Below are 15143 nucleotides of genomic sequence, written 5' to 3' on the forward strand. Positions count from 1 at the left end.
GGGGGGGGGGGGGGGGGGTTGGCTACTCTACTTCTATAAGCATATGAGGGCATATGCTTATAAGTCATTTTTGTGTTTTCAATGCCCAAATGGTCGATCTGAAGCACTCAACATGTTCTCCGTATTAATATGTGTTTGGAGACCAAATTTTATATTTATTAAAAAAAATTTACGATTTTTTCAGAATTTTTCAAAACAACCATAAAAAATATTAAAAAAATAATAAAAAAAATATGAAAAACCCTGTTTTGAAAAATTATGAATAAATAGTAAAAAAATTTCAAAAAATATAAAATTTGGTCTCCAAGCACATTCTAGTATGGAGAACATGTTGAGTGCTTTGGATTGACCATTTGGACTATATATATATATATATAGAGAGAGAGAGAGAGAGAGTAAGTCTACCATATAATGCAATGCATATGCTTTGGACTATAAATTACCGGATTCGAAGTCCAAATGACCGATCCAAATTGTTCATCTTGTTCTCCATATTAATATGTGTTTGGAGAACAAATTTTATATTTTTTGAATTTTTTTACTATTTTTTTTAGATTTATTGAAAATTGTTGTTTTTTTAGACAAATCTCGACCATAAAAAACAATGATATTTAATAAATCTAAAAAAATAATAATAAAATTTGGTCTCCAAACACATATTAATATGGAGAACAAGATGAACTGTTTGGATCGGTTATTTGGACTTTGAATATGGTGATTTATAGTCCAATGTACAAAAATGTCTATGCATTGCAATGTATAGTAGCTTTACTCTCTCTCTCTCTATATATACGAGTAAGGCTACTCTACTTTGCAAAGCAAACAGCCTTTGTGCTTTGCATTTTCATCCATTAGATTGGAAGATTCGTGCAAATCCATCTGATCAGATCTTAGAATTATCGCTGAAAAATGAAAAGGAGGGTCCAGTTAAAATTTGATTTCTTCCTCCCGACTCCTCCCTCCCAGGGCGACTTCACTCCCTCAAAAATTGCGACTTCACAGATCAGCGGCGAAACCCTCCTAGCGGCGAACACCTTGAGTTCCCAGCGGTGATCACCTGGAGTTCCCTGATCGGCTCTCCCCTTCTTCTGTGACAGCGGCGATCTAGGGTTTCGGCGACAGCGCTCGTCATTCATTGCCGTTGAAGCTTCGAGAACTCTTCGGGATAGTTCCAAACTGAATTCTTTTACGGTTTAGACCTTTCTCTATCGTTAGTCAGTAATGGTTTGAATTTTTTTTCGCTTTCCAAACAGTCAGTAACTGTTGACAGATTATCATACATATAATAAGCTTCTGATCAGCTGTGCTCAAATACAAAACAAAATTTGAATACTAGCAGTTTCTTATATGCACTTGGTGCAACCATGTTTCACTTTGTGCAATTATTTCAGGATAAATCGAGATGCTTATTTTTTGAATGAAACATTTCTAGTACACTTGTGGTTTCTTGCATACTCCTTCCAGAAATTATATTCTACTTCGTTTATGTAAATGAAATTACTAATTAGAGAATGCTAATTTTTAGATGAATTTTAAATTTTCTAATGGTTTATTGCTAATTGAAAATATTTTTATTTCCTTTTTTATTTAGGTCTTGGTTCCACTGGTGGTGACCCCTCAGCAACAAGTGCCATTGCATCCTTTCTCTCAATACTGCTTCCACTAATCCGAGATGGTGACCTGTCTACGACGAAGGCAAAGGACACCATTTCCATACTTGCTGGATTTTTAAAAGAGAATAAGGCATTACCTACTGGTACTGTTCGGTCTATAGTTAGAGTTCTGGGTTTATTAGTTCTTTTTGCTGAGAAGGAGGATTGGGAAGCTTTGGAATTGCCTCTAGATACACTTCTAGCTTTTTCTGTAGACAAGCGACCCAAGGTATTGAATCAAGCATTAAGCAATTTGTTTTTGCTTCATTCACAACTTGCTACCTATCTTTTTGCCTCTAGATACACTTCTGGCTTTTGTCTTGATTTTTTCCTGTAACTAAATGCATTGTTACAGGTGTATGCAAACTTATTATAAACCATATCTTCTTAGATTTAATTTGGGATAGATGGAAGAATTAATCATGATAGGGATAAAATTTGAAACATGTAATGGGATAGGCCTTTTGAAGTGAACAATTTTAAAAGTTGGTGTTGTATGGGATAGGCCTTTTGTTAGAGTCCATAAAGCAAAATCAAACTCTGCTTGGCTTGATTTTGTTGTCCCCGTATTTTTAATAAATGGATTGTGCAATCAAGTCATGCATCCTTTGAGTAGAAAATTTAAGTAAGCTTGTATGAATGTGTAATTGAATCTACTTTTTATGAAAAATATTGCAGAGCTCTCTTTGAACATCCATTTTGACGGGTATTTCTGCATCCCTTCTCTTCATAAATGGCACTGAGGCACCGACTCTAACACTCAGGCATACCAGCGACTCTGACCCACATTTATTTTCTTCATTTTCAAGGATCTTTGGAGTTTCTATGCCAGCACTGGGAAAAGGAAACCTGATCATAGCATCATTTTTAGGCACATATTCTATTATTAGAATATAATGTGATATAGATTTTTATTTTTTATTTTTTATGTGCTTTTCTATTTTGATTAATGGGATGTTTTAGTGAGTAACAACTCAACTAGGTCCTCAATGTTTAATCAGATGATTTGCCCCAAATTGTAATTTGTTATCTATACACTTACACTGCATTTTTTTCTCTAATTATGTGATGTGAGCCTTTATTACTATTGTGCTTTTTAAATTTATGTAATACACTTACACTTGTACTGGCTAATAAAATTTGTATGTTGAAATCAACCTATTGAAGTTGTGATTTATTCAAGAATATGTTGCACATTGCAGTCTTTCAAACACAAGCAATACATAGATTCTACATACAAGGTTACATTCAACTCAACAAGTAAAGGACCACAAAAAGCAAAAAACCTTGTACAAGAAAGGAAAAAAAATAGGAAAAGGAAAATATGTAGCAATCAGTTTGCAGCTTTTACAATTTTCACATATAAAAAGGTTTGAAATACAAAAAAAAAAAAAAAAAAAAAATCAGCATTTATAGCATCTCAACTAAGCCTCACTAAATTTGAAATTTTCTCCTTTTCCTTATTTTCTTGAGAGAAATGTGCATAATTGGCCTTGTTAAAAGCACAACATTGCACTTCACATGCAGAAGATCCAAACAGGAGATGAGAGCTCATTCTCTTCTAGGACCTGAGTTACATAAACAAAAAATAAACTAAAATAAAGATGTGGATGTGTGTGTCTATAGTTCATCTAAGACATGATATTTTTCCAATAAATAAGATATCACACCTTTTGAAGTTCAATTATTTTTGGGTCCTCTTCTATCTGGTTGTTGAAAATTATCAAGTGCTCCTCTTCCTGGTAAACAAACAAAATTGATAAGACTTGTATCTCTACCAAACATATCCCTAATGAATACATACATATCTTTGGGACAGGTAAATAGTTCCAAATGTTAACAGTTCTTAAAGATTTTGCATCTCTGAGTCCCTCTCTGTACCAGGGACCCACTGAGTACCAGTTTTGTTGTGTAGGCTATATAAAAAGGAAAATGAAACAATCTATTTATATGAAGAATCAAAGATCTGGCAGGTCCAACTAACAATTGTAGATGCGGTTGTAAATGAGAACATTAATTCCGTATACCCCTCCACAGTTTTTTTTAAGTGTTTTGTGCTTTGACCATAATAAAAATGTTGGTACCAGTGATTTCTGCTTGCTCTCCTCTCCATCTTTAGCACTGATCAATGCGTACAAGTTCGGAGCTAAGCTAAAATTTAGCAAACAGATAACAACATGAAAATGAGAACTCAACCAATCTAGTAAATTAATGCATCTCATAATTTAAAAATAAGGATTGTAATACTTAATCTATTAACACAAGTTCTTACAGAGATCAATTAGTTCAAAACTCTAGCACAAGTTCTACCACAAAAACAAGATAGAGAAACCGGCCTCTTCTTATCCATTACTGACTAACGACAGGGAAAGCGCAAAAGAATCCAGTTTGGAACTAACCCGAAGAGTTCTCAAAACTTCAACGACAATGGAGGACAAGCTGGCGCCGGCGCCGAAACCCTAGGTGGCACTGGAACACCACTTGCGGGCCGCGAGGGAAGGAGATGGAGTCGCGTGACAGAAGGAGGGGAGAGTCGCGGTGGTTTCGCTAGTAGCAGCTAGGTCGTGCGTGTGAGCGGGGGGTTTCGCCATCCAAGTGAAATCGCCTCCCTGGCTGTTGCGTGAGATAGAGTCGGGACGAGGGAAGGGGTTGAAATCCTTTCTAATGGAGGGGTCCAGTTTCGCCCCTCTTTTAATTTCCAACGAAAGAACTCAAATCTGATCCGATTGAGTTTGCACGAATCGTGCAAGAGATCAAACGGTCTGAAATGCAAAGCACAAAGGGCTGTTTGCTTTGCAAAGTATCTGGACTGGGATTAAGTACAGGGCTGTAATAATGGATTACAGACATGTAGGAGTGGACCCTCAAGGTATCTGGACTGGGATTAAGTACAACGACCTTTGCAAACTATTATTACTTAGACTCGGTTTGTATCAGGTTTCTCAAATGGCTCACATAAAAATTGATCCCGCACTCCTCGCTGGTCTCATGGAGCGATGGAGACCAGAGACTCACAGTTTTCATCTTCCCGTTGGAGAGATGACAATTACGCTGCAGGATGTTTCTTGTCTCTGGGCGCTGCCGATCGTAGGGTTACCGGTGACAGGTGCTTCAGACCGTACTTGGTCTATCTTAGTGGATCAACTTCTTGGAAATGGGACCGCAAGTGCGGTGCTTAAAAAGAAAAAGAGATCGGGGCCAGACAACACGCAAGAGGTTCGAACGACTTCTGGGTATGCTATAAGTTTGAAGGAGTTGCGTATTCGATTTGCTGCAATACCAAATACGAACCCGAGTGAGCCGACAGAGGAGCAGATACGCCAGTACACAAGGGCGTATGTACTCGATTTGTTCGGGTCTATGTTTTTTGCTGATTCGTCGGGAGATTCGGTTCCGGCAATGTATTTGCAATTTCTACAAGATCTTGATTCCCCGGAACAGTACAACTGGGGTGGGGATGTTCTAGCTTATCTCTACAGAAGTCTTTGTGTTGCGGTTCAGCGTAAAACAAAGCTTATGTCAGGGCCAACTGTGCTTCTACAACACTGGTGTTGGTCTCGTTTACCGACCGGCCATCCTCGTCCCTTAAATGATTGGAGTCCAAATTGGGCCAATCCAAATGAGCAAGAGTGTCCAGCATTCGGAGATAAGTGGTGTTGTCTCCATGATTATCACCAAGGTCACAATCAGAGTGGAGTTAGTTACTTCCGCAACGAACTGCAGAAGCTCGAAGATTACATGGTAAATTGGGAGCCCTACAACGCATTGTTAAATCAGATACCGTGTAAGCTGCCATCACGAGTTAATGACGAAAGGGGTGTATGGCTAGCTCGTGTGCCACTTGTGCACTTTTGGATAATTGAGCATTATTATCTAGATCGTGTGATGAAGCAATTTGGGTATGCACAGCTGCTCCCGCCACCACTGCCGCTCCCCGAGGATGAGGTACGCCGGTTACATAAATTTGTTCACAGTTCCAATGTGGGACTAGTAAATTGGTCTAATGTGCACCAGAATTACGTAAATGAGGCATCTAATCCAGGAGACCACTTGGTTGTTCCAACCGGGCATTGGAGTCATTACGGCATATTGCCATATTGAAGTTGGTTCCAGGAAAATGGCATGTTCAATATCTTCTTAGGAAAGCGGTGCATAGAGGGTCTTGATGATCCCATTCCAGAATACAGAGATGAGATTGGCGAAGTAGGGTACATTCCCGGTGCCCCAAAATCGACACGTGATGTAAGTTTTATAAATTAAAAATATTTATGAGATGTTATTACTCTTTCAATGGACTTATCTCTTTCTTTTATTTTATAGACATTACGAGGGATAAAGATAATATCAGCAGCTATAGGATTGACGAAAACGAGGGCACTCAAGAAAATAGGAAAAAAAATTTGAAAGCAAGTTGTGGCCTTCTCAGAGACAACGGTATGGATACTAAATTGCAAAGTATGTTGAGGGCGGCCGATCTTCCAGACAATATTGATGACATCTCAGACGGTGATAATCCAGAACACATCCCTGACTTGCCACAAGATTTAGATCCCAACTATCATGAGAGATGGATAGAAACAAATGATGGGTTAAATGAATATCTTACAAGTTTTCAAACCGAACCTAGTCATGTTGAACTGGTAAGTATAAAAAAGAATACTTTAATTGGTTGTCGATTATGTTTATTAAGAAAAGTAAAATAATATTTATAGGGAGATGAGGATCATGGCACGGCTGCACAAGGAAACACAGATGGGCAATTCTTCTCAGAGTTGTTGGGTAGCTCGGTATATTTCGAAGATCATCAAGCAGGACCTAGTCAGGTCCATCAGGTAGTAATTTCATCACTTATAATGTTTAATTTTAATGATCGTTGATATGGTTTATTAAGTACTAAAATAATTATTATAGGAATCAGAAGTTCCTATCACGTTCGCACAAGACAACACAGGACCTAGTCAGGTTTATCAGGTATTTTTAACTCTCTTGAAATAAATTGTAAATAATCGTTTATTGTGTTTGTTACAAATAATAACATAATTATTTCAGGGAATGAATGCGTATGTCAGTTGGGAGCTGACATACGATCAGGCCTATCCTCCGGATGCGCAATACACGGGTCACACAAGACCTAGTTCGGTCTATCAGGTAATAATTTCCAAATTTTAAGTTTAATTTAAATAATAGTCGATTATGTTTACTAAATGCTAAAATGATTGTTGTAGGATTCGGATCATATCGAGCTGGCCCTGCTAGATGTTACTGGTGCACAAGACAACATAGGACCTAGTCCGGTCGTTACGCCACGTACACAAGTAGTGAATGACTTTTTTCCGTCGTACAACAATGTTTACGTTAGGCGTAAGAAAGCGGACAAACAAGAACGAAGATACCCCGAGCGAAACCGCCGAGCACCAAATTTGTTCACTTTCGATTAGGTATTTAAATGAACTATTATTTAAATAGACTGTTAGTTTGTGTTACGCGAGAATGTATTTAAATGGACTGTTAGTTAAATGGATTGTTAGTTAAATGGACTGTTACTTATTTTAGCTTATGTTACTTGAGAATGTTTTTACTTTGCTCTTATTTCGGTTTTATTTTGTATGAATGCTACTCTGTTCTTATTTTGTTTTTAATTTCGGTATCAGTCTATAGAAGTAGTTATAAATGTAAGTAGTTTAAAAAAAAAATCTCCAGTGAACTTACGACAAACTTAAAATGAGCTACAGTCATAATCTCCAATGACAAACCAAATAACAAAAATAAACTACTTAAAAAGAGTCTTGAACGTACGACTTCATCTTCGACTGTAACCAGAAGATGTTCCTGATTTAAAAGCATTAATTAGAATACACAATTTTTGAATAAGGAAAAAAATAATAATCAATATTAAAATATTAAGAAACCTGCTGTATATATGTCAGACACAGAATGTCTAGCTTGCTGTCCCTGATTCCTACTAGCTGAAGCCTCTAAACAAATAACACAACAACAAGGTCGTTAATATATTATGTACATACATTTCAAATGAGAATGACACAAAAATAATGCAACCAACCTGCCGCACGTCTGTCAGACGTCGAACGTCTAGCTTGGTGTCCTACTCTCCTCCCTTGCGTTTCATCCATCGTCATGATTATACGAGCGTACTTTCTCCTACCCTTCTTGATTTTGTTATTATCCGGAACAATAGTTAGACCGTCATAGCGAGGCCATTCACATTGGTTGGCATAGCCGTGAAATTGGCCACTCCAAGTTTTGGCAAGTGTCTTCGCGGAATACAAATGATTCACGAATATGTTGTGGTTGTATCTCCGTTCTCGATACACGGCAAGTACATGAGCACATGGTATACCGGTAAGCTGTGGTTTGAGACATGCACATTGTGCTATGTTTCCATCGCTTATGATGACCTTATACCGGAAAGTTTCTTTTTTATAAGTAAAATTTCCGTCTCGTTCTTTGTACACGACCCTCTCATCATTCACCTTGACCTCGTGTTCACCGTGCACACCGAGTGGCATGGAATTCATTTTCAGACACTTTTTGATTCTTTTAGCCAATAGCTTTTCAAGTCGCTCTGACCAAAGTTGTTGACTAGCTAAGCAAGCCATTGCTTTCTCGTGTCTATCCCTGAACCAAGCGACACACTTGTAATATGTGTCTTCCACCAGTGCAACGACTGGCAGTCTCTGGCTAAATTTGAATACATTATTCAACGATTCAGATCCGTTAGTAGTCATAATTCCCCAACGAGCGTCGTTGTCCATACATTGATACACCTTCCATGGTTTAGGGATCTCATTATGATTGGTATCTTGATATTTACCGACATTATTTAAGTACGCAACTACATCTGGATTTTTCTTTCGTAATATTTCGAAGAACTCCTCAAACCTCCGTGGCTTCTTTTTGTTCACAAGTATTTTAAATAGGTCACAAAGTTTTTTATTGTGTACTTTTTTCATCAAATTCTCGGCAATGTGTTGTGAGCACAATCTGTGAACGCACTCGCCACCATCCTCGTACCAACCACCGTATCTATCGGTGAATACTTTCTTGATCCCCATGTGCCGATCAGAAACAACGCACATGAATTACCTCCAGACGCAGCCACCTCATGAACCATCCCCATGTCTGGAAACTCTCTTCCCCGACTAATGTAAAAGCCAGAGGAAGCAACTGGTTCTCAGCATCGTAACCGCACGCTATCAGCAATCTCCCTTGATATCTACCAGAAAGGAAGCATGCATCAATACTAATGATTGGCCTGAGATGAGGCACTGCATCAATGCACGGACCGTAAGCCCACGCAGCTCCCTTAAACAACCTTTCTGTTGGATCTCCTGTGGGTTCGTACGCAACCCCGAATTTTGTTCCTGGATTGTCTTTTTTAATTGCTTCCAACAATGGAGTGAGAAGGTCGTAAGATTTTTCCCAACTATCGAATAGTTGTGCGATTGCCAGCTCTCGACCACGCCACAACTTGTTATATTTGGGAATGATTCCCTTGTATTTTTTACGGACTAGCCCTTTAACGCTTTTAATGGTTAAGGCAACATTTTCCCTAATATCTTCTCGTATAACATCGGCGACTATTTTTGCAGTTAATTGTGCATGATCGGTACGAGAAGCATCGGCATGGCATGTATGTGGTCCTGAAACTGTTCTAATTTCCCACTTAGATGAAAATAATCCAGACTTAGCATACAAACGCCACGCACACCTGGTGTCCTTGCAATTGACTACCATGCTAGTTCTATTGCTCCCCGTAATTTTTACTTCAATATTCTTTTTGATGTGATAACTATTTATTTTCAATTGTAGAGCCTCTTTTGAAGAGAACTCATTACCTACAGCAAGTGTATCATGAACATGTTTCGGCCTACTGAAGAAGTTGACATCTGCGGTTTGAAATGCTGAGGTGTCATTGAAGCTTGCCACAGGGTGACTTACACCGCGGTCACTTATGGGAAAATGTTCAGCCTGAACGCGTGGTGTTTGGTGTGATTGTGTTGAGGTATCATCCCGGACATCCCCTTCTGAATCATCTTCATTATCCCAGTCGGCGTCATCCTCACATGAGTCAGCGTCCTCTTCATCATCACTTTGCAGCACATCATCAAAATCAGTATTAGGATCAGCTGCCTCCGGTGGATCGATCCATGGGCTATTCTGATTACTGTATTCTGTCTGAACAGACGGTGACAACTCGTTCATATTGGGATAAGGATGCAGATAAAGGTCTCGCCTCGATGTTTGTTGTGTCGGATAGGGTTCAAAGAAACTGGGATCCGCATAGTTACCACTATATTGGGTATGTCGAGGGTCTTGCCTCGGTGTTTGTTGTGTCTGATAGGGTTCGAAGAAACTGGGACCCACATAGTTATCACTATAATGGGTCTGTCGAGGTTCTGGATTTGTTTCCAGCACCATACTATTAATGAATAACTGCGATTGTATTTCACCGATGATTGGAACCAACTCAATGTATAAATCAAGAAAAGTATACTGGGTTTGGGCACGCATACTTTGGATATAAATACCTCTCCAACTCTGATCGCACACGATTTTAATTTTCTCATAATAACGTCGGGCTGTTGTACCAACATTAACCCGTGCATGTGATTTTAGGTTATACTCATTCTCAGAATATCTAAGTTGGCGATAAATTTCACCTTTCACATCATACCAACAGTATTCATCAGTCACACTCAATGAGAATCGAGGACTAATACTATACTCTACTCCTTTACGACCGTGTCGTATTTCACCACCAAAATAAATTCTTAGCATCAACATGATTAATTTTTTTTATAAATTAACCTACACAATAATGAATAAATTACATGTTATTATTACACAAAATTTACCTATTGAAATATATTCGTAACTAATATTAATTAAATAAAAATTACATAACCTACACAATAATGAATAAATTACATATTATTATTATTACGTTAATAAAAACTAATATTAATTAAATTATTTTATAAAAATTACTGAATGATATAGCATAAAATATAATTGAGTTACCTGTTTGAAATTTGATTTTGCAATTAACAACTTCTTTCTGTCTCTGTCTGAACATCTTCTGCTATAGCTTTCTGCGTGGAGGAGACTGAAAATGAGCGACAATTGCTATCTGACTGAAACGGGACTGAAAATGGGAGCTCTCTGCAGAGGTTAATAAGTGGACGGGACGGGTTTAACAAAACCGTCCGGGGTATTAATTTTTTTTTTAAACTCGGGACGGGTTCAAGCAGACCGTCCATATTTTTTTTAGGGGTCGGGACGGGATTCTTAAACCCGTCCAGGGATTTTTTTTTTTTTACGGAGCGGGACGGGTTAAGAGGACCCGTCCATATATTTTTTTTTTACCGAGCGGGACGGGACCATTAAACCCGTCCAGGATTTTTTTTTTCCGTGATGTTGGTTAGGTTAATGACGATTAACCGGGACGGGTCAGTTGGACCCGTCCGGCGGGACGAGTTTACAGGACCCGATCTACCTAGTTTTCGCAAAAAATTTAAAGTGGTGTTCTTTTTAAATATTTTTTTATTTTATTTCTATTAATAAAAAAACCGGGTGCATACTGCATAGTTTCGATCTAATTCCTGTACATAATAAAAAAAATGAAGGTTCTAAATAGCCTTTATCGCGTCATAGCGGGAAGCCTACAAAAAAAACTATAGCGAATAGCGTCGCTATAGTGAAAGCTATGCTACATAGCGTTTTTTATTTTTATAAAAATTATATTATATATTTGTACTATATTATAGACATCATGACATAATTAACTATCTTAATCTATTAAAAATATTCCAACTACCTTATAGTAAGTATCATTGTATTACTTCAAAAAAGGAAAAAAAAAACAGTAACATAAATTGCACTAAAACAAAACTACTCGCTAATTTAGTAAAAAGTAAAATTAATTTGAAAGTAAAAACAAACTACTCAAATTAAAAAAATAAAGGTCCTAATTTTATCCGCCCCTCCCAGTTCGCATAACAGAAAACAAATTAGGGGGACTCTTGTAACTTTTCATCTCTCTCTGACAGACTGTTCTTCATACCAGAATTGATTAAGAAATGTTCTTCATACCAGAATTGATTAAGAAATAGAAACAAAAGTCGAAATCAAAGTGATATAAAATTTCAATTAAATGTTAAAACTTAAAATTACCTAGGTTGCTTGTTGGGATGGTTATTCCTTGAAAACTTTTCTATTTCTAGATCGTTGTAGCTTCTTTATTTGATTTCGTTTGATAGATATCTCATTTAATAATTAATAATTTAATATAAAGCTTAGTATGTCAATTGCAAAAAAAATCACGGTTAAAATCCAATTTGAGCCTTTATTTAAAGTCCATATAAATTGAAAAGAAAAAAAAACAGCTCATGTTGCATAGCCCGTGCTATTTGCGCTACACGCTATGCACTATAGTGGACCGCTATTACCGCTATAGCGTCTGTAACTCAAATAGCGCGCTTTGATGCCATAGCATAGCATATAGGGTCCAACGCATTAATTTTGCATCATTTTTATTTGTGAATAAACGTCTCAGTCTTGGTATCACGGGTAGGTAATGTAAGACTTTAACCGGAGGTCCTTTATGGTCTAAATCATTATCACCGTTACTCTCGTCATTTGTTTCGGGTTTCCTATACCGGTTTGCATCGCATTTTGGACATTCTGCCATATCTTTGTAAGGGCCTCGAAACAATACACAATCATTCGGACATGCATGTATTCTTTGTACTTTCAAACTCAATGGATAGCATTTGTTTGACTCTGTAACATGAATTCGGGAGCTCGTTGTTGTCCGGAAGCATCACTCCTACGAGTTCTAATATTTTTCTGAAACTTTTATCACTTCAATCATTACTCGCCTTCAAACGATACAGTCGCAAAATAGCTTGTAATTTTGTAAATCTAGTACAACCATGATATAATTTTCATTTGTAATCATTTTTAAATTTATTTGAAAACCATTCGTATTCCTTTTCCGTAAATTCTTACTCAACCTCAAGATAAATATCATCAAAGTCATCATCATTAAGGTCTGAATCATAATCATCACAACTAAATTTACTACGAATTCCACTACCAATTTTTTCATTACCAATATCATCACCAATTTTCCCATTTTTCCCTCCAGAAACCTCATTTGCATTAATTTCATCACTATTATTACAATTATCAGGAACATTGCTGATTTGCCCAACATCACCAATAATTTCTCCTTTTTGTGCACCCTTACCATGCTATATCCAACGTGTGTATGAACTTCTAAACCCATTATAAATCAAATGAATTTTAATATCCGAAGAGTTAACAAACGTTTTAATATTAGAACAATCACAACAGAGACAGCAAATAGTTTTTTCTCCCTTCTCTTCCCTATGGCTCTCAGCACAATTTATAAAAGATCAACACTCTTCCCTATGGCTCTCATCCAACGATCCCGAGCCCTTTGTGTCTCGCAATCCATATATGCACATAAAAGATATAAAACAAGAACAAGATTAATTAATATCTTGCGGTATTTCCTTGCAGGGCTTATATACAAGGCTGGTGCACAATCCTAACTCACTCTTTGAATGCTACATCTCATTAATGAACAAATGTAAGCAGATTTAGCATTTAAGAAAAATTCGGCAACAGAAGAACCACCTCTGGCTGTTTAGACACGGAAATGAACAATACGTACTTGTGGGAACAATAAAGATAAATGCAACCGAATCTTTCTTAAATGCTAAATTTGCTTACATTTGTTCACATCCTAGATGAGACAACAACATTCAAAGAGCAGTCCCAAAACGAGGACTATTCAAAATTAATCCTTATCGGATTAATTTTGAATGGAAATCGACCTATAAGGCAACCTAATTTATGATGTTCTAGACAATTTGGATCAAAAAATCACAATACAATACAATGCAATTAATAATTTGGTCAAACTAACAAAGCACAGAAAATTAAATTAATGACACAAATTAAAATAACAAAATAACAAAATAACAGAAAAATAAATAATAATTAATCTTGAGAAAATAATTAATGTGAAGGGGACGTGGTGTCTTAAATTCAAATGACTGAGAAATTAATGTGACATGCTGATCAATGATCAGATTTATATATATATATAGATGGGCTATGGTGCATTGCAATGCATGAACCCCCTTATGCATTGCACTATAATCACGGATTTAAAGTCCAAACGACCGATCCGAACCGTTAGATGTTTAATCCATATAGAAATGTGATTGGAGACCAAATTTTACATTTTTTGGAATTTTTTTACTATTTATTAAGTATTTTTGAAAATTGCTATTTTGCTGTGAACAGTAAAAAAACAGTAAAATTTTCTGGACCATCAGATCAGCGACTTTCAAAATTGCTTAATAAATAGTAAAAAAATTTCAAAAAATGTAAAATTTAGTCCCCAAGCACATATTAATATGAAGAACAAGATGAACGATTCGGATTGGTTGTTTGGACTTTAAATCCATGATTTAGAGTGCAATGCATAAAATGGCTCATGCATTGCAATGCACCATAGCCCATCTCTCTCTCTCTCTCTCTCTCTCTATATATATATATAGAGATAGGCTAATGTGCTTCCATAAGCACTTGGCCCGAAGTGCTGCCACCCCATTTTCGATTTTTCAAAATCCAAACAGTCGATCCGAACCGTTCATCTTGTTCTCCATATTAATATCTGCTTGGAGACCAAATTTTACATTTTTTGGAATTTTTTTGCTATTTATTAAGCCACTTTGAAAATCGCTGATCCAACGGTGAACCCCTGATTTTACTGTTTGGCAAGCCACCGTTAGATCAGCGATTTTCAAAGTGGCTTAATAAATAGCAAAAAAATTCCAAAAAATGTAAAATTTGGTCTGCAAGCAGATATTAATATGGAGAACAAGATGAACGGTTCGGATCGACTTTTTGGATTTTGAAAAATTGAAAATGGGGTGGCAGCACTTCGAGCCAAGTGCTTATGGAAGCACATTAGCCTATCTCTCTCTCTCTCTATATATATATAGAGAGAGAGAGAGAGAGTAAGGCCACCATACATTGCAATGCATAGGCATCTTTGTGCATTGGACTATAAATCACCGGATTCAAAGTTCAAATAGCCGATCCAAACCATTCACCTTGTTCTCCATATTAATATGTGCTTGGGACCAAATTTTACATTTTTTGGAATTTTTTTACTATATTAAGCCAGTTTGAAAATCATTGATCCAACGGTGCCTTTTGATTTTACTGTTATCGTTGGATCAACGATTTTTAAAGTGGCTTAATAAATAGTAAAAAAATTCTAAAAAATGAAAAATTTGGTCTCCAAGCACATATTAATATGGAGAATAAGATGAACGGTTTGGATCGGCTCTTTGGAGTTTGAATCCGGTGATTTATAGTCCAATGCACAAAGATGCCTATGCATTGCAATGTATGGTAGCCTTACTT

The 15143-nt window shown here is 36.9% G+C and overlaps 2 long non-coding RNA genes across 2 annotated transcripts; one reads left to right on the plus strand and one right to left on the minus strand.

The window, feature by feature from the left end:
• Positions 1-944: 944 nt before the first annotated feature.
• On the plus strand, positions 945-2700 carry LOC144572533 (uncharacterized). Its single transcript, XR_013517749.1, has 3 exons — positions 945-1191; positions 1592-1881; positions 2331-2700. It is a non-coding gene; the product is annotated as an uncharacterized LOC144572533 (long non-coding RNA).
• A 96-nt stretch (positions 2701-2796) lies between these two features.
• Positions 2797-4296, minus strand: LOC144572532 (uncharacterized). Its single transcript, XR_013517748.1, has 4 exons — positions 4052-4296; positions 3737-3803; positions 3323-3391; positions 2797-3220 (listed from the first exon to the last, which is right to left on the minus strand). It is a non-coding gene; the product is annotated as an uncharacterized LOC144572532 (long non-coding RNA).
• Positions 4297-15143: the final 10847 nt, after the last annotated feature.

The sequence above is a fragment of the Carex rostrata genome, chromosome 20 (genome assembly GCF_964058835.1).
Source record: "Carex rostrata chromosome 20, lpCarRost1.2, whole genome shotgun sequence".
Taxonomy (NCBI): domain Eukaryota; kingdom Viridiplantae; phylum Streptophyta; class Magnoliopsida; order Poales; family Cyperaceae; genus Carex; species Carex rostrata.